The following is a 22,404-nucleotide window of genomic DNA, read 5'->3' as shown; positions in this document are numbered from 1 at the left end:
AATTGCCGCAGACTGTTTGTCTGTTCTTCCTCATTAATAATGATTTGCCATCTTGACTACACTCTGATATTGCTTGACCACAAGCCCCAGTTTTCATCAATGAAAGATGGTGGGTATGAAAATGAGTTTACTGGGACTATATTATACACAAGGCTCCTTTGCTCAGTGCTCAGCAAAGATCAGAAAGCATTTTCTCTACTAAATGCTGAGAAAGTGAGCCTCTATTTGTCAAGGCTGAGCTGGGAAAGTCCTTCCTCCTCCCTCCTCCCAAGATTTGCAAACAATCCCATGCTTAGTTTTTAGGCATATGTAGGTCACCCAAGAGCAGCAGTGAAAGGGAATGGTACAATTAGGTCCAAGGCCAGCAGAAGGTTTAGCAGAAGCATGGGATTACCTTCAGGAGATTTAAGGGGTTTTCCCCCCATTGAACCTTATGTATATGCGGTGGAAGGAATGTAATTTTTTCATTTTATTTACAAGACTATTATATAGTGATTCCTAGTTGGGGGGAGGGAGATCACTGACATGTTAACAGCAAAGTTGGATCTTGGAAAAGTTCCTTTTGTAAATTATGGCATATAGAATCAGAGGACCAAGTAGTTATCAACCCTTTGGAAGGGAAATCCACTTCTGGAAGAGTTATCATGGGGGAAATGGGTCTCCACTGAAGTGTTCTTACCAAATCTTGCTTCCACAGCAAGTCACATTTTTCAAAATCCAATTCTCACAGGGACAGAAAGTGAGGTGAAATCTTCTGAAGAGGGATGCAGATAGCAAAACAAACACCATGGGGGTGTTAACTCTTCCCTATGCTATCCAAAGCTATATATATATATGGCTAGTGTTACACTTAAAAAATGTACCTTTACCAACTTACAAACTAATTAAACTTTAGAACAACCCTACAGAACTTGCCTGTATTTTTAAGCTTCTAGAGACCACTTGAAATATGCTTCTACAGATGCATACAGGAACAACCTTATTTCTCCAGCTTCCACTGTTATGATTTCCATTTTGGTAATCTAACTTATATATGTTTATTGTGTTGGTGGTAATTGAGTTAGGCATATTTGTTTCCCTCTGTTCCCTCAGATTAGTTGTTCATTTATTCTCAGCAAGGAATTTGGCGGCGGCTTCTGTTTACCTTGCCTGTTGTAGGCAGGCACAGGCCACTACAGCAGGAGCGACTAGACTAGAAACCCATTATTTCCAAGCTCGTTAGAATGTTTACTGCAGGCAGGTTGCTGTACTGCAATACTGAAATTGTGTGTTCCTCCAGCCCTCCATTATTAATGGAAATGCTTCTAAAACGTCCCTTGACACAGGATGAGAAGGAATAGGAGGACTGGACAGAATGAAAAGAGATCGGAAAAAGGAGCTTCTTTGCCAGAGGGTTTGTTGGCTGTTATGTTTATATCCTACAGAATACCAGAAGGCAAAGATAAATGGATAAAACAGAAGTGCTAACTAAATAAGTGGAGATGTGATTCGACATTGTCTAGAAGGCTGTGCCTGGTTTGACTAGACCTGGGTATAATTGCCAGAAAAGAAGGCTGATGCGGCAGGCCCCATCTACACTGATACTTTAATGCAGGTTCAAATAGATATTAAAGAAAGTGGTTTTACAGGGCAGATGATCACATAGAAAATCCTGGAACCAGATTGAGGCACAGATGATGATTATACATCAGGGCGGCCTGGCGAGGAAGGGCGGGCGGGGGCAGGTCTAAGGTGGGCAGTGCCCTCTCGGCCCCCCTCCTCGCCCGCAACGGCCGGAACGCTCCCTGCCTCAGTGGCCTCGCCCTTCCCTGAGGCCTGGGCCTGACCCTGCCCGGGTGCACCTCTGCCACTTCCAGGCCCGGCAGCGCCCCTACTGGCTTTTGCCTCCTCAGGAGGGGCTGGAGCGGGCCCTGCTTCTGTGAGCAAGGGGGAGGCATTTTCCTCGCCTGGGGCCTGGGCCTACCCTCACCCAGGCTGGCCCCGAGAGCGGGGAATAAGCAGGCCTGGACCAGGTGGGGGGCTTCTTGGTCCTGCCCGGTTCTCGCTTGCCAGGCCCTGATTGAGGCCCTTTTTTCCTTGGCTTCCTCTGCCCGCCTGGGGTTTGGGGTCCACAGGAGGCGCCGAGAAGGAAGGCTTTTCACTATGTCCCTCGTAAAAAAAAAAGATGTGCCGTCTTCCTCTGAAAAGGAGTGTATTCCCAGGCAGGAGGTATCTTTGCATTGCTGAGAGGTAAAGGGGTTTTAGGCGCCATCTCATTCCTTTTCTGGCACCTTGAAGAGCCAAGACTGGTCACTTTGGTGAAGGACGGATCTCCCTTTGGAGTCTGCTCTGTGTGCGTCCAGTGTCTTAAGCAGAAGGAAATGGTGAAACCCAGTTTGAAGAGCCTTTGCCTGACATCACCTCCCTGCTCCTATGGGCGATATAGTTGCTATCAATGATGGGAGGGCAAACCGACACCAAGGATGGCCTCGGTGCAGAACCACACTGGACAGCGAGGTGTCACAAAGTCCCTTGGTTGAGAAGTGGAGGCCTTAGTCCAAGTCCTTGCTGTTCTGGCTCTGATCTGCCTCTTGCTTGCGGTTGGCACTCTTGAAGAAGCCCAGCTGTAGAAATGTGAAGGTGACAAAAAGGCAGAGATGTCAGTGCTGCATTCAGAGGGATATTGGTAGAAATAAAATTTATTTATTTATTTAATTTTTTAAAAAAAGAACTACATGTTTTACAATAAAAACAAATCCACTACATTTGTATTGAAACATTAAAGCACTGGAATGCGAAGAGCTAGCACAAAACCTAAATAGTAAAAGCAATAATAAAAATAAAACCTAGGAGTAGAAGAAGGTTTCCAGCCTGATGCCCCTGCCACACATTTGTATATTGCCTCTCTCCAAAAATGATCAAAGTGGCAAATATAACTCCAACAGTAAATTATTATATTTATTTATACCCCGCTTTATCTCCCCAAAGCCTAAATCCATCTGGCAGTCCCAAAAAGAGTAGACCTAACTGGTGAGCAATACCTAACTGGTTTTCAAGGGGATAAATGTTTGAATATCTTTTAATATAAATAGAGGGGAAAGAGGGAAGAGGAATCTAGCAACATTTTTGAGATTTATGTAAACCTACTGGCTGTTAGGAATGATGGGAGTTGGAGTCCAAAATACCTGGAGGGCCGAACTTTGCAAATGCCTGATTTAAACTCAACGTAGCTGCTTGATCTACCATCACCCCAATCCCAGTCTGCTGTTTTCCTTTGTATGTTATTACTGTCTTGTGAACTCCTCTTAGGGAAAGCTCATAGACGATGTGTCTTAAGGAATTCTACTGTCTATTGCAACATAATTCCATATGAGTGCTACAACACAGAGGACCTGATCACATACTGATTTATTCTGTTTCCGGCATCCTTTGCCTATGGTTTCCCCAGGGTCCCATCACATAACGCAAGCTCCCTTGTGTGTTCATCCAGTCTGAATTCATATGTAAAGGTTGTGCTAATTAAAGTATTTGGAGACGGATTTGATATCGTCTCCAAAGGTCCCTTTTTCCGTTTGTCATGTGAACATACCAATGTTTTGAAGCCAGTATCCATTTCCGTTTTGTAACTACCACTCACATAAGGCTGGAGTTAATATACCCGACTGTTCACTGGAGGGAAGGATATTAGAGTCAAAGATGAAGTACTTTGGCCACATAATGAGAAGACAGGAAAGCTTGGAGAAGACAATGATGCTGGGGAAAATGGAAGGAAAAAGGAAGAGGGGCCAACCAAGGGCAAGATGGATAGATGGTATCCTTGAAGGGACTGGGATGGCGACGGCCGACAGGGAGCTCTGGGGTGGGCTGGTCTATGAGGTCACAAAGAGTCGGAAGCAACTGAATGAATAAACAACAAAACTCACATAAGGCTATCTTTAAGAACATGAGATATCTCAAAACTAGTCCTGTTGAGGATTGAAATGAGGGTGAAACAAGTGGGGTGAGTCCGTCCCTTAGGCATTGAGTCGCTTGAGCCGTTTCCTTGATTTTGGCTGCTGGTGCCGCCAGAGCAAGAAACATTCCCGTATGTCTCATTCTGTTCCTGTCGTCCTGCCAATGCTGGCTTTAAATCCTCTCAGTGGTTGTGTAACATTCAGGACAGAGGCAGCCTGAAAACTTTCAATGAACCTGTTGTCCTTTCTTTTTCTTGTTAATTATTACCACCAGGGGAAAGGGGGAGAAAAAGGAAATAATTGCATTGTTGTCTACTGTACTGATTCCACTCCCATTTCCAAAACAACATGTGTACTACTTGTATTTTTAATTCATAATTCCTCTTGTGTTATATAAAGTAAAATCTACCAACGGTGAGGTTTGAAGTGTGACGTGTTACTTGAAAAAAAACAAAACAAATGTACTCAAGGGTTGGCTCTACTCTTTCTATTAAAAGGAAAGGAAAGAAAAAGAGTCATAAAGTATTAGAACTGAATGCATCAGCCAGTTCTAATAATAATTGATGAGTCTTTTTCTTATGCACTAAAGATTTGGCTGACTGAATATATGCAGAGATCATATTTTTACTATTGCTGTTGCTACACTGATGCCATAATAGTTTTATTTATTTATTGCATGTGAAAAGCATTGCATAAAATAAGTTTAAAACTGATAAAATAAAGGAATCACAAGTAGCTAAATATTTTTAGACCAAAAACGGGCAACAGCAACTGCATTGTCTGTAGCTTGAAACAGTTTTTCCTCTGTGCATGAGGCAGGGCATTATGGGCAAGCATACAGATGCTGAGTTGTTTGTTGTACTCCAGTGGCACAAGGTGGAGGATTATTCTAGGTAATGCAATTTTGCCAGATTATCTTTTGATCTGCCCACTCCACTTCTGAGTCTGTTCAGGGACTTCCGTTCTTGGTTTGCCCCTGGAGGAAGAACTTCATGGAGGCCTATCCAGTTGGCATTGCCTGATTTTGCTGCCCACAGGGATATTCTTGCTGTTGCTGGAGGAACATTAAGAGGAGTGGTGGTTCTCATGAAACTTTTTCTTGATTTAAGTCTACTGGGAGGAGGCTGATAGCTGTACAGTGGGTGGCTTTCAGTGTTGAACCTTATTTCTCTCACAATTGGCAGCAACTTCACATTGCACATCAGGAGGGGCAGTGCCAACTAGCTTATAGTCTATTAACAGGTATAGGTTTAAGACATCCTGTGATTATTCTACATGTCTCATTCAGTGCTATATTCATCTGTTTCACGTGGGCACATTTATGCCATATGAGGCAGGCATACTCAGCAATTGAGTAAGACAAGGCCAGGGCTGATGTTCTTATTAATTAATAGTTGATCGGCATAGGAAAAAATCCTGAAGAGGTTAAAAAGTGTGTTTTCTTGGCTGTAGCACCAGCACAATGAGGCACATTTATTTTCCTGTTTGCAAGGGGGAAATACCACTAAAAGACACAAAACTGTCAAAGTCAGTTCATGTTGACTTGAGGCCCTTCTTCCTTTTTTCCTGTGTAAATGTCATCCCTACCAACCATGTGCATGTAAGCGTCTAATCTGTCTGCTATATATGGTTCCGCCATCCTACCCTCAAGCGAAATTTATCAGCTGATCTATTTGTCTGGTTAGGATGGAGAAAAGATGAGGAGAGCAATTATTTATTGGACTTCATGCTGTTTAAATGCAACGGCCTAATAGGATAATAAAAGCACAATCACCCACTGAAATCAGTCACCAAATAAATAGAAAAAAGTCAACACACTGAAACTATTCCTGGCCCTGAAGTTAGAATCACTGGGTTGCTGTAAGTTTTCCAGGCTGTATGGCCATGTCCCAGAAGCATTATTTCCTGACGTTTCGTCCACAGCTACGGCAGGTATCCTCAGAAGTTGTGAGGTCTGTTGGAAACTAGGCAAGTGGGGTTTATATGTCTGTGAAATGTTCAGGGTGAGAGAAATAACTCTTGTCTACCTAAGGCAAGTGTGAATGTTGCAATTGGCCATCTTGATTAGCACTGAATAGCCTGGCAGCTTCAAAGCCTGGCTGTTTCCTGCCTGTGGGAATCTTTTGTTTCTTGTCTGGAATATCGTTGTTCAAACATAATTGTTTTAATTAGTTTTAAAAGCAAGTTTAGAAACTTTTGGACCAAAAATTCCATCAGTCCAAGTTACTGCAGCCAATGTCAAAACTGTTGACCAACCCCTCTGGGAATTTGGGACAATGATTCAAAATAGCAAAGCAGATTAGTATACACAAAGTGAGGCTTATTGAGGTCAAAAACAGGAATAAATATCAGTTTGATGTGTAATTTGAGCCCATAGAAATCATCTGAGAAAAGGATTTGGGGGCTGCAGTAGACAGGAGGAAGAAAATATTGACCCAATGCTGTTTGGAGAAAGGAAAACGTTGTGTATTGGGTCAAGGTCATCCTGTACTTATACAAACCGTGTTCTGACCAGGCTTGGAATACTGTGTCCAGGCCAGTGCATCTGAAAAAAGATATATTTTGCAGACAAGGGCAATCAATAATCCACACTCCCCTGTGAGGAAAGGTACAATGTTTGCAGCTGTTAAGGGTTCCTAATGGGAGGGCGGGAGCGGGGGAGGTAAGCATGCTGAGGATAGGATAGTTGTGTATAATATTATATCTGCTGTGGAAAGGAGATGTTTTTCTTTCTCTTTGCTAATAGTAAGCTCCAGGGACATGGACTGCAATTCATTGCTAGGAAATTCATTTCAGATAAACAGAAGGACAGCCAGCCCTCCACGATTACAGAATCATAGATTTGCAAGAAACCTCAAGGACCACCCAGTCCAACCCCAATCTGCCTTGCAGAAACACACAATCAAAACACCCCTGACAGATGGCCATTCATCTTCTGCTTAAAAACCTCCAGAGAAAGAAACTCTGCCATACTCAAGTGTAGCATATTTCACTGTTAAACAGCTCTTACTGTCAGGAAGTTTCTCATAACATTTAGGTGCAATCTTTTTTAGGTGCGATATAGACCAATTGCAGTGCTCATAAAATGACAACACCAAAAGTAAGTCACCCCATCTGCTATTGATTGTTCAGCAGCAACGGACCACACTGGTGAACTGTCATTCTCCTAGGGCCCTTCCAGACCGGCTCTATATCCTAGGATCTGATCCTAGGTTTTCTGCTTTAAACTGGATTATATGAGTCTGAACTACCATATAATCTGGGATAAACGGAAAACCTGAGATCAGATCCTGGGATATAGGGCCCATCTGAAAGGGCCCTTTGCCTGGCAAAATATTTCAGTTCAAACAGCAACTTTATATTGTCAGAACATCTATTTATTAAGATAATAAACTATAGGTTGGTATGAGTTTTCTGGGCTATATGGCCATGTTCCAGAAACATTCTCTCCTGACGTTTCATCCACATCTATGGCAGGCATCCTCAGAGGTTGTGAGGTCTGTTAACACTCCCAACAAAGAATTCCCCAGGAAGGAAGCAGCTAGGCTTTGAAGCTGCAAGGTCAATCAATGCTGATCAAGGTGGCTAACAGCAACATTCACACTTGCCTCAAGCAAACAAAAGTTCTTTCTCCCAATCTGGGCATTCCACAGATATATAAACCCCACTTGCCTAGTTTCCAACAGACCTCACAACCTCTGAGGATACCTGCTATAGATGTGGGCGAAACGTCAGGAGGGAATGCTTCTGGAAAATGGCCATACAGCCCGGAAAACTCACAGCAACCCAGTGATTCCAGCCATGAAAGCCTTCGACGACACATAATAAACTATGAATGGATGAATATAATACTTCTAATAAGCATAACAGATATATGTATGCATACGTATCAAAAACAAATACTACAGTAACAAATGACATTTAAATCTCATTATTCAAAAGGAGGCATGAAAAGTTCAGTGTAAATGAATACATTTAACCTAGTTTCATAATTTTTTTCCCAAACATTCTTGGCTTTCGATGGATTTTAAACTAGTCTGTGCTAGTTCTGGGAAAGGAATTTCAACCTTATTAAAGTTTTCCTTTGAAGTCCCTTCACTAGCAAGGCTGTTATCTTCCTTAGCTGTCAGATTGTTACTGGCTTGCTCATTAATTCTCGATTGCTTCATTCTGTTCTCCTAGCGTGAAAGGAAACCCCAAAAGTCTAAATATGGTATTCATTTCCGTTTCATATATTATGACTCTTGGGCCCTCCAGATGTTTTGAACTCCAACTCCCACCATTCCTAACAGCCTCAGGCCCCTTCCTTTTCCCCCGCTTAAGCGGCTGAGGGGGAAAAGGAAGGGGCCTGAGGCTGTTAGGAATGGTGGGAGTTGGAGTTCAAAACATCTGGAGGGCCCAAGTTGGCCCATGCCTGGTATATATGAAAACAGAAATGAGTATCATATTAAGGCTTGGGTCTCATCTCCAAGATATCTTATTGTGTGCCTATGTGCAAATACAGATAAAGGATGCTCAGCCTGTATTAACCTACAGTATTGCAGAGTTGTTAAAGAAAAATTAGGAACCTGTACCTCTCCAGATATTTTGGACTCTTAACTCCTATCCCTCATTCACCATGGCCAATGATCAAGGATGATGGAAGGTGCAGTCCAAGGACATATCAAGGGCCATACATTCCCCATCCATACTGTACGAATTGCTGGTACAATATTCAAGTGAAGGACTCTGAAACTTAGGAAAAAGAGCGATAGAAATGCTCATCATTACAATAATCTCTGCAAAATTCATTCGTTGAATGAAGGGAGCGACAGCTGCAGCTAGAAAGTTGAAAATTTTTTGACGCTGCCTGCCTGGAATAACTCAAAAGCAGCTGCTGGTGTGTTACATCAGAATAATGGACAATGCACCACTTGGAAGACTTTTAAAGCATTTATAAAAATGGCATGCAAGCTAGGTTATAGCTGTTATGTTACATACCACTAAGCAGAACGAAGCAAAACATTTTCTGTGTCATGACAAGTCAGCAAGTGGTTAATTCTTTCACTATTGTTATGCTGCCTTTTTGCCACCAGGAATGGCAACAGGTGCTAGTAGGATTTTCTTTTGCATGTGGCAAAATTACTCAATTGTCTTTGAATTCCATGAGTTTTGGTTGGGTTGGGGAAGTCTCCTTTTCTACCGCTTTTCAGGGTCCAATATATCTTAGCCATGATTGATTTTATTGCTAAAAAGAGGATGATATTAATTTAACATGCATTTACTGTGATACATTTTGCCAAAGTTTGACCACCTGGTTGTTTGGTTTCTAGTAAATAGACAACTTGGTTTTTGATTTGGGAAATGTTGACAATAATCCTCTTTTGAACAAGTCCCAATGCAATACAACGGTTCCCCAGAATCCACTGGAATTTGGTTTGAGGACCAAAATCCATGGATGTTCAAGTTCAATGCTATACAGTGACAAGGTAAAAAGATGTTCCTTATATAATATGACAAATAACTCAAACGAGTGCCAGAGAGAGCTTGAGGATCTGAGAAATGGCAAGAGACTACAGCAGGGTGTTGCAGCCTGGCCTTGAGGCACCTCTTCACCCAGTAGCACACCAGAGGCCAATAGTCCAGCAATAAAGAGTTTATTGACTAAACAATAATAAAAGGTTATATCCAAAAGTAGCAGTTAGGATATAAACAACAATATACAAAAGCAATCAGAGTTCACTAAATGTCTCTAAGAAGTCAATGGAAACTTCACAGGAACTAGAAATCCAAAAACATAGCAATAATCCAAGGTAAAACAGGAACATGAACACAGGAGCCTTAATCCAGGCAAAAACTCTCCCAAGGTACAAAGGCAGAAGACATGAATCTGAAACAATAATCTTGATATTTCAAGAACCAAAGACCTGAAAGCTTGGTAACATAAACAGAAGAGCGTAGTTGAAAAGTTGTCTTCTCTAAATTGCTGAGAACTAAATACCTAATTTAAACCCACCAAGGCATTCGTGACATCATCCTTTCCACATCTGGACCTGAAACTCCTTTCTCTAATTCACTGGGAATGTCTTAATTGCCTGCTTTTCACACCTTGAGTTCTGAGATCTAATCTACACTTCCTTGAGACGTTTGTGCCCTCTGCATCTTCCCAAGGCCTATTCTTTAGTTTAGTTTCACTTTCCCCAGGTATGCATAACATCTGCTGGTTCAGGGTTAGGCTGACCTGTCTCAGACTGGCCTGACTGCAAATCTCCCTGAATGCTTAAACACTTCATTTTGCAATCCCATCATCCTCATCATAATCGTCTGGCCCTTGCCAGGCTACAACAGTGGGAATGCTTACACATCAATATAGTCCTCCATACACAACAAAATAAAAGTTTGCTTTTGGGAAGTAAAAAAAAAGTGATTGGTTGAAACTGTGGATGTAGAATCTGTGGATACAGAGAGCCAACTAGACTAAGGATGACATAAATGAATGGCATGGATGTTTAAGAAATGTAAAGCATTATTGTTATATTCCAAGTGATCAATTAGTCTATCTGTGCTAGATATAAGGCTTCGTTGTCATAATTTATGTACCTTTCAACCCACATTTGTGGTGATGCCTATGCATTTAATTCCATTAGTTTAAACTAGGCATGGGCAAACTTCCCTTCAGGTGTTTTGGACTCCAACTCCCACAATTCCTAACAGCCTCAGGCCCTTTCCTTTTCCCTCGTAGTCGCTTAAGGGGGAAAAGCAAGGGGCCTGAGGCTGTCAGGAATTGTGGGAGTTGGAGTCCAAAACACCTGGAGAGCCAAAGTTTGCTGATGCCTGGTTTAAAACAATGTGTTTTGTTCTTTTAAAAAGTGAAATACTGAAAGACCAACAAGTGAGCATAATCTGATAGGAACAGAATTGTGCACCACTATGGCCTTTGCAGAACCTGATGCCTAGCAACACTCATCAAGTCACAGCATGAGAACAAAAATGTTATTCCTATATTCTTCCTGCCAAAGCAACCTCAGAACTAAAATGAAAATGGAATGCCTTTGTCCATGAACAGATACTATATGAGTAGCACCGGCTTTCAATATTCAACCTGACCATTATTATCACTCAGAAAATTCTTTATGAACTGCTTTCAGTTGGTAAATATTTTTTAAAAACTCATCATGTCCTGTTTCCAACAGTATCAACAATGTTAGAAAGTTAGCAAACATCTTTTGTTTACAATGAATAATTTCTCTGCCTTTTCTAAATATGCCAGCATAATGTAGGTTAAGCCCTTTTAAAGATCCCAGCAATATATTTCGCCACTTCATATAATGGATGGGATTTTATAAATCATTATACACCGTATAATGGACTTGAGTAGCCATTGATTCTGGTATCCATAGGTGTTCTGGAACCAAACCTCAGTGGATACCAAGAGCCCATTGTAATTGGATGCCAGCTTATGAATTTCTAAGTAGCAGCAAGAGAACTGTACCTGCAATGTTCAAGCAGAGCCAAAAATCATGGCTTTCTTAATTGAGTTAACCTGCTTATCTTGGTCATTGTTCTAAAACCCGATCAAGCAAATATGTACAGGGTTGAGTGGAAAAGCTATTTCTTAGCCAGAGGAGCAACTTTTAATTTTTAATATCTGTTCTTAAATTCCTTAGCATTGGGTTCTTTGAATTTTCATAATGTATGTGTGACTAAAATAGCAAGCCATTTATTTGTTCTAATGTGGATTTTCATCCAAGAGTGTCCAGTAGTAGATTAATTTTCTCCCATTTTTATAGCTGAAGTTAATTTTCTTCTGGGAAAATTAACACTGAAGACTTTTGAGAGTGTATAACACATGTGAACTAACAACTTTGCTTCCAAATCCATCATGGCATAATGTTACATGTGAACACAGCCAGTGTCATTTACCCCAAAAGATAAGTCTACAATATTAAGGTCAAAGACTTACAGGCCAAGATTCTACATTGTAATGCAATTCTACACTGACATAGCTATGCATAGGTGCACTATATGTTTCTGCTACAGAATATTAACATTGTGCTGCCAATTGCATTTACCAAGACACATGCCATTAGCTGTTATGGTTGAGCCTCATGGCTCTACTACTGGGAGACGTGGGCGTAAGACTCCTCGAGAGTCAGATACTCTCGAGGAGCGAGAAAGGAAGCGGCTGCGAGATATCTTTGCAGAACCATCTGACGAAGATTCTTTTGAGGGGTTTACTGAGAGAATGGAGGAAGAGGTGGTTAGCTCGGAAGAAGATGATATGGAATGGACTCGGGTAAGGGAGGATTTGGGTGCCACTGGCAATGATACTATGGAAGACGATTGGGGACCTTCAGGATTAGACCCGTGGACAAGCTGGAGGGATGGGACGGGATCCACAGCTGGGGATGCTGTGGGGCGTAGTCAGAGGTGTTCCAGTTCTGATGAGGAAAGTGATGAGGAAACGCCCGGGCTAAGGAGAACAGCTGATAGCGATGAGGACTTGTAACTGGCATAAAATGGGGTTTGGGAGCAATAGCAAATTGCGTTGGGCAAGGTAATCTGGACGAACGCTTGGGATCTGTGTGGGTGTCACGACCCAGGCGGCAGAGGCACCAATAACCATACACAGAGGCCAGAATCTAACTAATATCTTTATTGAAGGAATATATAAAGTTAATAAAAACAAGTATAGAAAATAGTCCAGAATTAGACCCTTCAGGAAAGGTCAGAATTAGTCCAAAAAAGCAATGTCCAATAAGAAATATTAAGGTCCAAAGTTGTAATCCAATAACCGAAACACTCACTTTGCCAAGCAAAGTGAGGGGAGATGACAAGGTCCTTAGTCCATAAAACTTGAGCGTGGCTAGGAAATAACTTGATACTTGAAACAAGGCTTGAACGTGGAACAAGGTAACTAAGAACAAGAACAAGGTCCGTGGAATAACTTGGTAAAATCCGTGAAACAAGGCAAGGATTAGTCCTGGGAAACAAGGCAAAGTCCGTAGGTAAACAAAGGCTGGGAAGCAAGGCGAAGGCTGGATAGCAAGGCAAGGCTTGAGCTGAAGCGAGGCTTGAATCGGAGCGCGCTGTCCAGACACAACTCGCTCCGTAGGCTGACGAATTGACTCCGCGAAGTTGCTACGCGGGCAAAACACCTATATAGAGTCCAACTTTCTCACCAAAGCGGTTCTCTGGGAATCAGAAACGAAAGCTAAACTCTGAGACCAGATGTTAAACTCCTTAAAGATTCTCACGAGAACCAATGTTAATTGGCAACATTCTTAGCTGCTATCCTCGCACTCCTGCGCGAAGCTGAATCCAAACTTCTCTGTTGTTTACAAAACTCCCGGCGCAAGAACACGGGAGAAGTAGGCTCTGGGGTTGTTTGACATACTTCTGGGGCACAACTTTCTTGCAGGTGCAAGGTTTCCAGATCTGCCTGGGAAGGATCTGGCTGAGAGGAATCCAGTTCAGACTGGGAAGGTAAAAAACCCAAGTTTTCATCTTCATCAGGGATTACAATGTCCTGAGCAGGACTACAAGGCCCATGGTTCATCACACTATCCCCCTCCTCAGGGCCCCTCCCAAACTGGGGTCCTCTCCCCGAGGCGCGAGGTCGCGGTTTGGTGGGATAGGTCAGATGGAAGCGACGGGTTAGATCAGGAGCATGGACTGTGGAGGCGTCTTCCCAAGAGCGTTCCTCAGGCCCAAAACCCACCCAGTCAATGAGATATTGTAGGCGGCGGCGATGAAAGCGAGAATCCAAAATGTCCTCAACCTCGAACTCCTCCTCCCCATTCATCAAAACAGGAGGGGGGGCCGGTTGGTCTGTATCAGGACGCATACCATCCGCCGGAAGGAGCAGGGAACGGTGAAACACTGGGTGAATGCGCATTGAACGCGGAAGTTGGAGTTTGAAAGTCACGGGGTTTAATTGCGCCACCACTGGATAGGGGCCAATGAAGCGGGCATCTAACTTCCGGCATGGGCGGTGGGAGGGCAGAAAGCGAGTGGACAGAAAAACCCGATCTCCTACCTTGATTTCGGGGCCCGGCTGGCGGTGTTTGTCAGCGTGGCGTTTATAGTCCTCCTTGGCTTGGTCCAGTTGCTGGAGCAAAAGTTGTTGCACCGCTGTGAGTTCCTGCAGCCAATCCTCTGCTGCGGGAACTTCTGAAGTTTCAATGACAGGGGGAAAGAAACGTGGATGGAAACCGTAGTTTGCAAAGAACGGCGTTTCTTTTGTAGAAGCTTGAACTCCATTATTGTAGGCAAACTCAGACAGTGGTAACAGAGAAGCCCAATTGTCCTGTTGGTAGTTTACATAACAGCGAAGATACTGCTCCAAAGTGGCATTGGTGCGCTCCGTTTGCCCATCTGTTTGGGGATGATGAGCTGAAGATAAGCGAGAGTCTATGCCCAGTAGTTTTTGTAGTGCCTTCCAAAAACGAGAGGTGAATTGAGATCCACGGTCTGTGACTAAACTCTTGGGCAATCCATGTAGTCTGAAAACATGCTGAAGAAATAGATCCGCAGTTTCTTTGGCCGTGGGGAGGCCTTCGCAGGGAATGAAATGGGCTAACTTGGTGAATAGGTCCACCACCACTAAGATCGTGGTGAATCCACAGGAAGGTGGTAGGTCAGTGATGAAATCCGCGGAAATTATTTCCCATGGGCGAGATGGGGTAGGAAGGGGGTGCAAAAGCCCTGAGGGCTTCTCCCTTCGTATCTTGGAGCGCTGGCATACTGGGCAGGTGTTGACATATTTTTCCACATCCTTGCGGATCTTGGGCCACCAAAAATCTCTTAGGATCAAATGCATGGTTTTAAATAGTCCGAAGTGTCCTGCTGGTTTGCAGTCATGACACAGACGAAGCGCTTTTTCCCTGCCCGGTCCGGGTGGGATATAAACATGATTTCTATAGCAGAGCAGCCCATCTCTAAGCGAAAAGGGAAAATGCAGACCTTGGCGAAGTTGGTCCTGCGCCCAGGCATCTGCTTGCTGACTAGCCCTGATTTCTTGAGCACAGATGGGTCCTGGAGTAGGGGAAGTTGAACCAATGGGACTGGATTTGGTGTTCCCCACTGTGAGCGTGGCAAAGTTCTCAGGTTGTAGCAGTTGGGATTCAAAGGTCTCCTTGCGTCCTGCAGCGTATTCCGGTTTACGTGACAGGGCGTCTGCTTGCTTGGTTTGAGCTGGGGTCACATAATGGATCTGGAAGTTGAAACGTTCAAAGAATAAAGCCCAACGTTGCTGCCTCTGATTTAGTTTGCGGGCAGTTCTTAGATGTTCTAGATTACGATGATCAGTGTGGACTTCAATGGGGAATTTGGCCCCTTCTAGCCAATGTCTCCAAGTTTCAAAGGCTGCCTTTATGGCCAGTAGTTCTTTTTCCCAAATGGTGTAATTCCTCTCTGGTGTGGTTAGTTGACGAGAATAAAAGGCACAGGGGTGGAGGTGATCTCCCACCGGTTGTAAGAGTACAGCCCCAATTGCCACATCAGAGGCGTCCGCTTGCACCACAAAAGGGGTTCCAGGATTTGGGTGCTGTAGAATTGGCTGGGAGGTGAATAGTTTCTTCAGTTGCTGGAACCCTTTCTCTGCTTGATCAGTCCAGCGGAAAGGCTGCTTTCCACGGATGCAGCTAGTGATGGGGTCGGACCAGCGGGCAAAATCTGGAATGAACTTGCGGTAGTAGTTCGCGAACCCCAAGAAACGCTGCACCTCTTTCTTGTTAGTTGGCGCCCGCCATTCCAATACTGCTGAAACTTTGGCTGGATCCATGGAAAGCCCTAGAGGCGAGATGCGGTAGCCAAGGAAATCTACCTCTTGTAGATCAAAAGCGCATTTTTCTAGCTTGGCATAAAGTCCATGATCCCGCAGTCGTTGCAACACCATTTTGACGTGGTTCTCATGTTCTGATTGTGATCTGGAAAACACCAAAAAATCGTCCAGGTAGATTATCAAGAATCTGTCTAGATAGTCCTGAAAAATATCGTTGACAAAATGCTGGAACGTTGCGGGAGCTCCGCATAAACCGAAATTCATAACTCGGGACTCGAATAATCCGAATTTAGTCTGGAAGGCGGTCTTCCACTCGTCCCCTTCTCTGATGCGAACTAGATTATAAGCCCCCCGAAGATCCAGCTTGGTGTAGACCTTGGCTCCTCGAAGTCGGTCCAGTAGATCCGAGATTAAGGGCAGGGGATAGCTGTTCCGCTTGGTGATATTGTTCAATGCTCTGTAGTCCACCACCAAGCGTAATTCCCCTGACTTCTTCTTCACAAACATCACTGGGGAGGCGGCTGGGGATTGAGAGGGTCTGATGAACCCCTTGCGAAGGTTTGTCTCTAAGAATTCCCTGAGAGCTTCTTGCTCTGGTTCAGTCAGGGAGTAGAGATGCCCTCGCGGGATCGGGGCCCCCTCCACCAAGTCAATGGCACAGTCATAAGGTCTATGTGGGGGTAATTTTTCGGCTTCTTTCTCATTGAATACATCCCAATACTCGGAGTACTTCTTTGGCAAGGTGATGATGGGCTCGGAGTCTGTGGCATGGCATACCTTGGCTACGAGGCAATGGTTTTGGCAGTACGGTGAAGCAAACTGCAGTTCTCTGTTGGACCAGGAGATGTTAGGGTCGTGGAGTGTCAGCCATGGAATTCCCAAAATCACAGGGAAATGGGGAACCTCGGTAACAAGGAAGGAAATCTCTTCCATATGTTCCCTTATCCACATCCTGGTGGGTTCCGACCACTGGCTTACGGGGCCCGTCTTGAGGGGACGGCCGTCTATGGCTTGCACCACACGGGCATTCTTGAAATCATGATATTGTAATCCCAGAGAGTCGGCATACTCTCTATCGATGAAATTGTTGGTAGCTCCAGAGTCTATCATGGCGTGGATCATGACGGGTCCCCTTTTTGCTGACCATAATGTGACCACGAGAAGGAACAGGACCCCGGTTGGCGGCTCTTGGATGGATTTTTTGACCGGGTTGGCGAGCCTCTCTACACCCGGTCGTTGGCTTCCCCCGCCGGCTGTGTGCCAGTCGGCTCAGACGCCTTCGACTCCGTGGAGGACGCCGCCGCAAGCCGGGCGGCAGGCTTCCCTTTGGCTGGGCACTCTCTGGCGAAGTGGCCCCCGTTCCCGCAGTACCAGCAGAGGTTCAAGCGTTGACGACGGGCCTTCTCGGCGGCATCTAGTCTGGGACGCACATTGCCCAACTGCATCGGCACCTCCTCGCCTCCTCTGGGGTATGGGGTTGGCGGCGGGGGTCTCCACACCGGACGTGGCTGAACACTGGCGGGAGCGGGGGGTTTTGCCCCGGCTCTACCGCCCTGGCCTCGAACCCATTGTTTCCTGTTGGCAATCATGACTTCAGCCCGTAAACATTGATCAATGAGTGCCTCGAGGGTCTGGGGAGGATCCACCTTGGAGATTTCTTCCAGCATTTCAATGTTGAGACCCTCCCGAAATTGTCCTCTGAGGGCTACATCGTTCCAGCCGGTGTTGTGGGCCAGCACGCGGAACTCGGCTATGTACTGAGACATGGGTCTGTCTCCTTGAAGGAGGCGCCGGAGTTTGTGACCGGCTGCCTCCAAATTGTCCTCGATTCCCCAGGTCTCCTTAAGGTGATCCAAGAAGCGTTGTGCTGAACTTAGGTGGGGGGAGGCTTGATCAAACAGGGCCGTCGCCCAGCTAGCCGCTGGTCCGTCTAGAAGACTGTAGACCCACGCCACCTTGATGTCTTCTTGGGGAAACTCGGCATCACGGGCCTCTAGATAAGCTTGACATTGGCGGCGGAAAACATGAACCTTAGCAGCTTCTCCAGAAAACTTGGTAGGCAACGCCATGGCCGGGAGGCGAACTCCGCGCTCCCTCAACCCTTTTATTTCTCCATCCTGCGCGTTGAGTCTGTCACGGATGCGGTCCACTTCGTCCTTGCTGATGGTGTAGCTGAGCGGCTGTCCAGCCGGCGCGGCTCCGGTAGACATCCTGGCCTCGGTTAGTTGGTGCTTATGGGTGGCGGAGTCAAACTGTCACGACCCAGGCGGCAGAGGCACCAATAACCATACACAGAGGCCAGAATCTAACTAATATCTTTATTGAAGGAATATATAAAGTTAATAAAAACAAGTATAGAAAATAGTCCAGAATTAGACCCTTCAGGAAAGGTCAGAATTAGTCCAAAAAAGCAATGTCCAATAAGAAATATTAAGGTCCAAAGTTGTAATCCAATAACCGAAACACTCACTTTGCCAAGCAAAGTGAGGGGAGATGACAAGGTCCTTAGTCCATAAAACTTGAGCGTGGCTAGGAAATAACTTGATACTTGAAACAAGGCTTGAACGTGGAACAAGGTAACTAAGAACAAGAACAAGGTCCGTGGAATAACTTGGTAAAATCCGTGAAACAAGGCAAGGATTAGTCCTGGGAAACAAGGCAAAGTCCGTAGGTAAACAAAGGCTGGGAAGCAAGGCGAAGGCTGGATAGCAAGGCAAGGCTTGAGCTGAAGCGAGGCTTGAATCGGAGCGCGCTGTCCAGACACAACTCGCTCCGTAGGCTGACGAATTGACTCCGCGAAGTTGCTACGCGGGCAAAACACCTATATAGAGTCCAACTTTCTCACCAAAGCGGTTCTCTGGGAATCAGAAACGAAAGCTAAACTCTGAGACCAGATGTTAAACTCCTTAAAGATTCTCACGAGAACCAATGTTAATTGGCAACATTCTTAGCTGCTATCCTCGCACTCCTGCGCGAAGCTGAATCCAAACTTCTCTGTTGTTTACAAAACTCCCGGCGCAAGAACACGGGAGAAGTAGGCTCTGGGGTTGTTTGACATACTTCTGGGGCACAACTTTCTTGCAGGTGCAAGGTTTCCAGATCTGCCTGGGAAGGATCTGGCTGAGAGGAATCCAGTTCAGACTGGGAAGGTAAAAAACCCAAGTTTTCATCTTCATCAGGGATTACAATGTCCTGAGCAGGACTACAAGGCCCATGGTTCATCACAGTGGGAAGTTTTCCTGAAGACGGGTGTGATTCGTTTGCTGACTACCTTTGACCTTCCGTCGTCTTCTTGACGGACGCCATCTGCTACTCTGGATTTACGGACTGAACTGACTACGGCCTCGGATTCTCCTACCTGTATCTGTCGTTGGAACTGGTGAACTACAAACGTCTGCATCTGCCTTACGACCTTCGGAACGGACTGGGACTACGCTGACTGCTTCAACCCTCGCCTGCTGTGTTTGTATTGGGAATTTGCCTGCTGTGTGGAGGAGTAACTTCTAAGTTACTCAAACATAGTTTTTGGCAGCAGAGAAGCATCTGCTGCCAATTAGTTGCATTCTTTTGAACCTTTTGTTCACCAGCTTCTGTTTGTTTAATTCCAGGCTGAAGCAAGCTGTTTTGATTTAGTCCGAATTAAACTCCGGTTTAATTCGGTTTATCTTTTGAACGTTTTTCTTGTCTCTTTTTACTTTTAAGGCCAGTGTTTGCCTAGCCCTTGTCTTTTACGGGCATTTTTGGTTCTGTAACTCCAATAAACTCTGTTATCTTTTATCTTGTGGCGTTCTGTCTTTGACATTAGCATTGTATTTATAACCTGTCTTTTATCCCAGGCAGCATATAATATTTTTCCTTCCATTATGTCAAGGGGAATATGCAATAGTTGCTTCCACAATCCCAGTGAATCAAAGTTTATGCAACTATGTTCACATCATCCAATAATGTGCATCTGCATGTGAAATGGTTAAACATGTGGAGCATCCACCCCAAAAACAATTAATTGAATATCTTAATTATGCAATGGCCAAAAGTTGTACCCATATATGTATCAGAACTTCATTGTGTATATATGATATCAACTAATAAGATTGTAGCAAGGATTTGGGTTTTACCATTTTGCCTTTAAAATATCACATGTATGTCATTCATTTACTATGGATATTAGCGGAGGCATACACGACATACTGCTATTTAAATAGAGATAGAGAGGCCACACTTCTATATGCTTTGATGGACTGGTAATGTTTTTGTATTTATTGACATACCATAATGGGATGAATGAGTACTTCAATTTATTGAAAATGTATTCACAAACTTATTTGAGAAGTAGGCTATGAATGTGACTTGACAGGAGATGAAGTCTTGCTTGAAAATTAAACTCTTGTTTGTGACATGGAAGTAGCCAATGATTAATCGGATCTTGATTTTTTTTAAAAAACTGTAAAGCAGTTCCAGCCATGATAGTCTAGTTTTGTTTCCATTTGCAGTACAGTCCAAGTATCTCTAATCCAAAATGCTTGGATCCAGAAGTGGTTTAGATTTCAGATTTTTCAGATTTGGGACACCTGGAGTATATATGCACATAATGAGGTGTCATGGAAATGGGACCCAGGTTGAAACACAAAATGTACTTATGTTTCATATGAATCTTATACACCTAGCCAGAAGATAATTTTATACATGAGACAAAGTTTATATACATTGAACCACCAGAAAGCTGCATGCCTTAGCCCAGCTAGCCATGTGAACAATTTTGGGTATCAGGATATTTTGGATTTTGAGATAAAAGATGTTCAACCTGTACCAGATGATCAGAAACCTTTGTTTCATTCTCCTTCTCATAACTTGCGAGTCCCCTCTTTTCACAATTCTTTTAAATTCAAATTTAGAAAACCTGGGAGATCCAATATGTGATTTTTTTGGCCTTAACAACGCAAGAAAAACTTTCCTTTAAAACCTCATGTGCCATATTGATCTTAGGTGAACCAGGACAGAGAAGGCTAAAGACCGTGCTATTTGAAAATCGAACCCCTCTCTGAAAAGATGAATGACATGAATTCCAAAGTCAAATATGGCATTTATTTCATTTTACATTTTATAGAACTGTGTAATTCCAAAAAAGTGCCATTCCTCGCCCTCGCCTTTTGCCCTATTTCCAGGAACCTTGCCAGGAGCTGCAGGGAGACTACACATTCCAAACAAGATTAACTCACCTTTCATAAACAGATCACCTCAAGAGAGCTAGACAGGAAATGCGCATCTATTAACCTCAGGCTGAAACCTTTCCTATGTCTACACTAAAAGCCCTTTAACAGAAGGAGCTTGTCCACATTTTCAGAGCAACACACCTATCATCCTTAAGAATCACTTATGAAACTCACACAGTCCCCATCATAATTCCTTGTGATCTCAATGTTTATTAATAAAGATAACTGCATGTACTGAAGCGTGGTAACCATATCTAAGTTCATACAGTCCAGTGCTTATCACTTGGTAAACTAAAGTAATATGATGTGCTTATGTGCATACCTGAGGTATGCTGTCACATCCAGGCACCCTTTTTAACACTTTAGGATGTGCTTCTTCCTTTGCCCAGATGAACTGCGGGGGCCTTACTTAGAAGCTCTGGAAATCCCAGTAACCAAAGGCACTTCAAGTAGAACAATCCAACAAAATTTTATTTACACAAAGTCCTTGGAAGACTTGGCACATGTAATTAAAGTTGCAAATAAAAACAGTCCACTTATAAAACCTTGCAGATGTTCCTTGCTTGCTTTCCCCCTTTAGGTTGCTGGGTTAACTTCCACCAAAAGCAAAGAGGTCCAGAGATCCTCTTCACCCTAGCTCTGAGCTGCTTTCAAAAGATCTATAACTATCTAAGCTCAAAGGTAGTTTTTGAGGTGAAGTTGGTAGAGCTTCCTCCAGTGGCAAAGAAATCAAAAGATGTTCTCTGCCTCAGTGCCAAAGCTATTAGAAAGAACAGGTCTTTCCCCTATCTATGCTTGGCACTGGTTTTAAAGGCAGGTCATTTGTTTGTACTTACGATGGCCTTTTCAGAGTTGGCCTGGCTTGGCCACACAAGCACATCTATGATGTTTCTCCTTCAGTCTAGAAGGCAGAATAGGCTTCTCAAAATGGAGCCTTCTATCCCCAGGAAAAGGGGCGGGCTCCAGAACAAACTGATACATTTGCAGGCTGTAAGCAGCAAAGACAAGGAGCCCCCAGATGGCGTAGTGACTTGAAGGTTGGGTTGCTGACCTGAAAGCTGCCAGGTTCGAATCCCACCTGGGGAGAGTGTGGATGAGCTCCCTCTATCAGCTCCAGCTCCATGTGGGGACATGAGAGAAGCCTCCCACAAGGATGGTAAAAACATCAAAAAAAAAACCATCCGGGCGTCCCCTGGGCAATGTCCTTGCAGACGGCCAATTCTCTCACTCCAGAAGCAACTCCGGTTGCTCCTGACACGAAAGAAAAAGCAGCAAAGACTTGCAAAAAGGCTAAACTATCAGACTGCTGCAGAATCTGCAGCAACCCTGGAGCAAATGCAAACAGATGCTATTCCTACAACTATAAAAATGCAAACCAAACCTCTGGGGGACGGAACATGAGGTATTTTTCCAGCTTCCCAGCTATTGTGAGACTATGGCAATCAGGAAGGGACAATGCCCGTATGTGAAGGTAATGCCAGCATGTAAAATGGTTGTC

At 44.2% G+C, this 22,404-nt stretch overlaps 1 long non-coding RNA gene across 1 annotated transcript in view; it reads right to left on the bottom strand.

Annotated features, from left to right (window-relative positions):
- Positions 1 to 1,566: 1,566 nt before the first annotated feature.
- LOC134296232 (uncharacterized) overlaps positions 1,567 to 22,404 on the bottom strand; it is a 31,704-nt gene continuing 10,866 nt past the window's right edge. The window contains exon 2 of the long non-coding RNA XR_010002849.1: positions 1,567 to 2,603. This is a non-coding gene — a long non-coding RNA (uncharacterized LOC134296232). The remainder of the gene's footprint in view (positions 2,604 to 22,404) is intronic.

This window comes from Anolis carolinensis, chromosome 1, assembly GCF_035594765.1.
Source record: "Anolis carolinensis isolate JA03-04 chromosome 1, rAnoCar3.1.pri, whole genome shotgun sequence".
NCBI classification, from domain to species: domain Eukaryota; kingdom Metazoa; phylum Chordata; class Lepidosauria; order Squamata; family Dactyloidae; genus Anolis; species Anolis carolinensis.
This window is presented reverse-complemented; position numbering and strand designations above follow the sequence as displayed.